General features: G+C 43.9%; 1 protein-coding gene across 1 annotated transcript in view; it reads right to left on the bottom strand.

The window, feature by feature from the left end:
- The window catches only part of LOC144538090 (thyrotropin-releasing hormone-degrading ectoenzyme-like), a 122,706-nt gene that overhangs the window by 23,787 nt on the left and 93,919 nt on the right, over positions 1 to 5,000 (bottom strand).

Consider the following 5,000-nt stretch of genomic DNA (forward strand, 5'->3'; position numbering starts at 1 on the left):
ATCACATGCACACCAGTGTTAGCTTGTTGTTAGCAAAATTATTGTTTCAACTTGAAAACGGTTACAGAATCTAATGGACCGAGTTTAAGAAGCCTGTGTTAAACAGACTGACAGGACGGTGATGTGAAAACCCTTCATTCATTTTCCCATAGAGAAATCACTTTAGATCTAGAAGTCCATATTTGGGCAAGGCTCACACCCTACATGATGACATCACTTCTGAGGTCGATTCCATTTCTGATGCCAAAATGAGATGGAAGGCTGAAGAGCTACTGGCTGTAGCCTGTAAGTTTAAATGGATGGATGATGGATAAATAGATAAATAGATGGATGGATGGATGTTGTTGCCATGGTGACCAGCATCTCTCTCTCCCTTCATGTAAAGTCTCATCAGCAGACGGTGAAACGGTGAAAACAGGAAGTCTCTGCAAACTGGATGGATTATGCTAATCTGTCTGAGGCCAGGTGCATGATGGGAATGGATATGAGGCAGATTATGGAAATATTATGGTCTGAATTTCAGAGTTAGAGACTTATCCAACCCATTTGAAAGAGATTAACACTCTGGCTAGATACCTGTCTGTCTCTCTGTCTGTCTCCCTGACTAGATACCTGTCTGTCTCTCTGTCTGTCTCCCTGACTAGATACCTGTCTGTCTCTCTGTCTGTCTCCCTGACTAGATACCTGTCTGTCTCTCTGTCTCTGTCTCTCTGTCTCTCTCTTTCTTTTCTTTTTGTGATCAGGATTCCTAAAGCTTTCCAAAAAAAGTCTAAATTCTCTTTCCATGACAGAAACATCAAACTCCAACCAGCCATCAGCAGTGTCATTATGGGATGGAAGAAAGGCAGACAGACTGTCAGTCAGAAACTGCATGACATCATCTGGTTATCAAACCAACTGATTCACCAACCAGAAATATCAGAATCAGAAGCCTGGAAGCTCTGAACGTCAGGTCAGAATCACCATGAAGTCGACATGAAGTTTGATCCAACATGATGTGAACCGGTTCACAGAGAATAAGCTCCTTGATTTTCTATAGAAACAGCTGGATGGAGATGACAAAAGAAACCCTGAAACCCTGAAAACTGAAACCTCCTGAAAACCTGAAACTCTGAAACCTCTTGAAAACCTGAAACCTCTTGAAAACCTGAAACCTCTTGAAACCCTGAAACCTCTTGAAAACCTGAAACCTCTTGAAACCCTGAAAACTATAGAAACCCTGGAAACCTTGAAATCCTGGTAATCCTGAAAACTCCTGATAAGTCTTGAAAACTCTCGAAACACTGAAATTATGAAAAACCTTAAACCCTCAAAACCTCAAAAACCCTGAAAACCTGAAACCATGCACCCCCTAAAACTCTGAAAGCTGCAGGTTGACGACAATGTGAGCAACGGACAACTTTTGTGACTACAGTCTAAAGGGAACAACTGTGTCCTGTGTTCTCCTGCGGTGTTCTCTGTTAAGTTACATCCTGTTTTCTGTGTTCTGTGTTGCCGTGGTGACGGATGCTGGCTGATGGAACAGCATCTTCTGCTGTCAGTCTGAATATAAATGGATTTGTAGTTTTGGGATTTTCTGTCGTTCACGTTTAAATCCACTCCTTTATCCTCTTCCCCTCTCTCTCTCTCTCTCTCTCTCCAGATGGTAACCTCCTGCTGAGCTCCTAACTCATCACACACACACACACACACACACACACACACACACACACAGACAGGAACAGACTGTTTCTTTCAGCTTCTCATTCAAGGTGACAGAAGTTAGATGGCTGAAAGAGAGAGGTACAGAGAGAGAGAGAGAGAGAGAGAGAGAGAGGGGTAGAGAAAGAGGGAGAGAGAGAGAGAAAGAGAGGGGTAGAGAGAGAGAGAGAGATAGAGAGAGAGAGAGGTAGAGAGAGAGAGAGAGAGAGGTAGAGAGAGAGAGATAGAGAGAGAGAGAGAGGTAGAGAGAGAGAGAGAGAGAGAGGTAGAGAGAGGGGTAGAGAGAGAGAGAGGGGTAGAGAGAGAGAGAGAGGTAGAGAGAGGGGTAGAGAGAGAGAGGTAGAGAGAGAGGTAGAGAGAGGGGTAGAGAGAGAGAGAGGGGTAGAGAGAGAGAGAGGTAGAGAGAGAGGTAGAGAGAGAGAAATTGACTAAAGTAGGTCGATATCCTCTTCTTACCAGTGAAAAGTGAGCTAGTAAATGTTGGTGCCACTTAGTGCACAGTGATCTTGACTGCTGCCATCACAGAGTGAACAGTTACAGTAACAGTAACACTTATCCACAAAAACCATTCAGACATACTGAGATTATAAATCAACAAACATTCATTCAGATGACAGATGGCAGATGACAGATGGCAGCACTGCACGAGACCAGACAGTCCCCAATGTGATTGATTAACATGCTAGACAACTTTCTCTACACATTTAGTCCTGACAATATCAATTTAGCTACACACCAATTAAATATTGTGTTTTTTTAAACAAATATCAAATCTAAAAAGAACAAAAGAAAGTGTTGCCATAAAAAATGGAAACATTTGGAAACCCAGAATCAAAAACCCTAAATTCAAACCCACAAGATTTTGTCAATCAACAGAATTGAAAGAATCAAAAGCAATACTGGTCAAAATCAACTGGACACACAGAACAGCAGATATGGTGAAATACAGCAGTCCTAAATTACAACTGGCAATTCTTCAATTATTCAACCTAGTGCTAAACTCTGATCCTATCAGTTACAGAGAAATTTGTATGAACAGTCTTCTGCTTAATGTTTTTTGTAACATTATTAATACTAGGATATAAACTTTCCTAAATTAATAAAGTGTACTCAATAAAAGTCAAATTGGCTTCCTACCCAAACACAGATGATTCCATGTACTCTAATCAACTGACAACCATACTGGACAAATCAAACTGTCCTAGACTCTCATACTGGATCCTGGATCCTGGATTCTGGATCCTGGGAGACCAGGAAGTGAAACTCCTGCTCTATGCAGACGATGCAGTCCTCTACAACACAGTCTCCTGGCTGATTATTAATTATTAGTCAACGTTGCAATCTCACCTCATTTGAAATACTGTACTGCTTTGACAGCAGAGGTTTCTTTCCTGTCATGACAACAAAGCTGAGCTGAATTTGAATTTGAGAGAGAGAGAGAGGTAGAGAGAGAGAGAGGTAGAGAGAGAGAGAGAGAGGTAGAGAGAGAGAAAGAGAGAGGTAGAGAGAGAGGTAGAGAGAGAGAGAGAGAGGTAGAGAGAGAGAGAGGTAGAGAGAGAGGTAGAGAGAGAGAGAGAGAGGTAGAGAGAGAGCGGTAGAGAGAGAGGTAGAGAGAGGTAGAGAGAGAGAGAGGTAGAGAGAGGTAGAGAGAGAGGTAGAGAGAGAGAGGTAGAGAGAGAGAGGTAGAGAGAGAGAGAGAGAGGTAGAGAGAGAGAGGTAGAGAGAGAGAGAGAGGTAGAGAGAGAGAGGTAGAGAGAGAGAGAGAGAGAGGTAGAGGTAGAGAGAGAGAGAGGTAGAGAGAGAGGTAGAGAGAGAGAGAGAGAGGTAGAGAGACAGAGAGGTAGAGAGAGAGGTAGAGAGAGAGAGAGAGGTAGAGAGAGAGAGGTAGAGAGAGAGAGGCAGAGAGAGAGAGGTAGAGAGAGAGAGAGGTAGAGAGAGAGAGGTAGAGGTAGAGAGAGAGAGAGGTAGAGAGAGAGAGAGAGAGGTAGAGAGAGAGAGGTAGAGAGAGAGGTAGAGAGAGAGAGAGAGAGGCAGAGAGAGAGAGGTAGAGAGAGAGAGGCAGAGAGAGAGAGGTAGAGAGAGGTAGAGAGAGAGAGGTAGAGAGAGAGGTAGAGAGAGAGAGAGAGAGGTAGAGAGAGAGAGGTAGAGAGAGAGAGGTAGAGAGAGGTAGAGAGAGAGAGGTAGAGAGAGAGAGGTAGACAGGTGATGTGAGAGTAGAAGTATTTTACAGCAGTGTTCACAGAGCTCAGAGCTTCACTATGGAAAATGATACACACTTCTCTACCTCCGTCTCTCTCTGTCCATCACTCTCACTCTTTCTCTCTCTCTCTCTCTCTCTCTCTCTCTCTCTCTCCAGTCTTATCTTACAAGCTGTGAGAGAGAGACCAACCAATCAGAGAGAGAGAGAGAAAGATAGAAGGACATACTAGAGAGAGAGAGCAGATCATTTGTCCACCACTTGTTCTTGTCATAATAGTGTCCATTCCACTGCCAGTGTGTGTGTGTGTGTGTGTGTGTGTGTGTGTGTGTGTGTGCGTGCGTGCGTGCGTGTGTGTGTGTGTGTGTGTGGCCAGTCATCAGCTTGTACAGGAAGTAGGCCCAGTGAGATCATCCAGATCGACTCTAACACCTACTGCTGAGACGCCCTTGAGCAAGGCATCAAACCCCCAACTGCACCAGTAGAAAACTGTGTTGTACTGGTCAGCTCCCAGTAGAGACCAGTAGAAAACTGTGTTGTACTGGTCAGCTCCCAGTAGAGACCAGTAGAAAACTGTGTTGTACTGGTCAGCTCCCAGTAGAGACCAGTAGAAGACTGTTAGCTAGGTCTAGATGATAAAAGTGGCTTTGGCCAGATCTGGAATTCAGTAAAGCAGAGAAATTGCCGTTGTTGTTTACTGTTGTTGTTTACTGTTATTGTTTACTGTTGTTTACTGCCATTGTTTACTATCGCTCATCATTCGGCTGTTACAGCTACTACAGTGTAACCTAGCAACCACCGACTCATAGCATACAAGAGACTTTGATGGAGTTGTCGGGTCCGTATTTATATCTATATATGCTGATGATACTGAAACATTAGTTATAGTTAGCAGCTAGCCAACACAACGGTTATACAGAGCTAGTTTCCTGTTTACACAAACCCTATTGGTCGATTCATGCGGGTGAGTCAGAGGCGTGTCCAGGAGAGTTCTGGGTGGGGCGGCGGCTAAGCCTTGATGATCAAAGGGAGATTCTTTTACTTAGCATTCAGCCTAGAGAAGCATACAATCAGCTGGACAAGCTGAGAGGACTGTGGCTGG

This window comes from Centroberyx gerrardi, chromosome 24, assembly GCF_048128805.1.
Source record: "Centroberyx gerrardi isolate f3 chromosome 24, fCenGer3.hap1.cur.20231027, whole genome shotgun sequence".
Taxonomy (NCBI): domain Eukaryota; kingdom Metazoa; phylum Chordata; class Actinopteri; order Beryciformes; family Berycidae; genus Centroberyx; species Centroberyx gerrardi.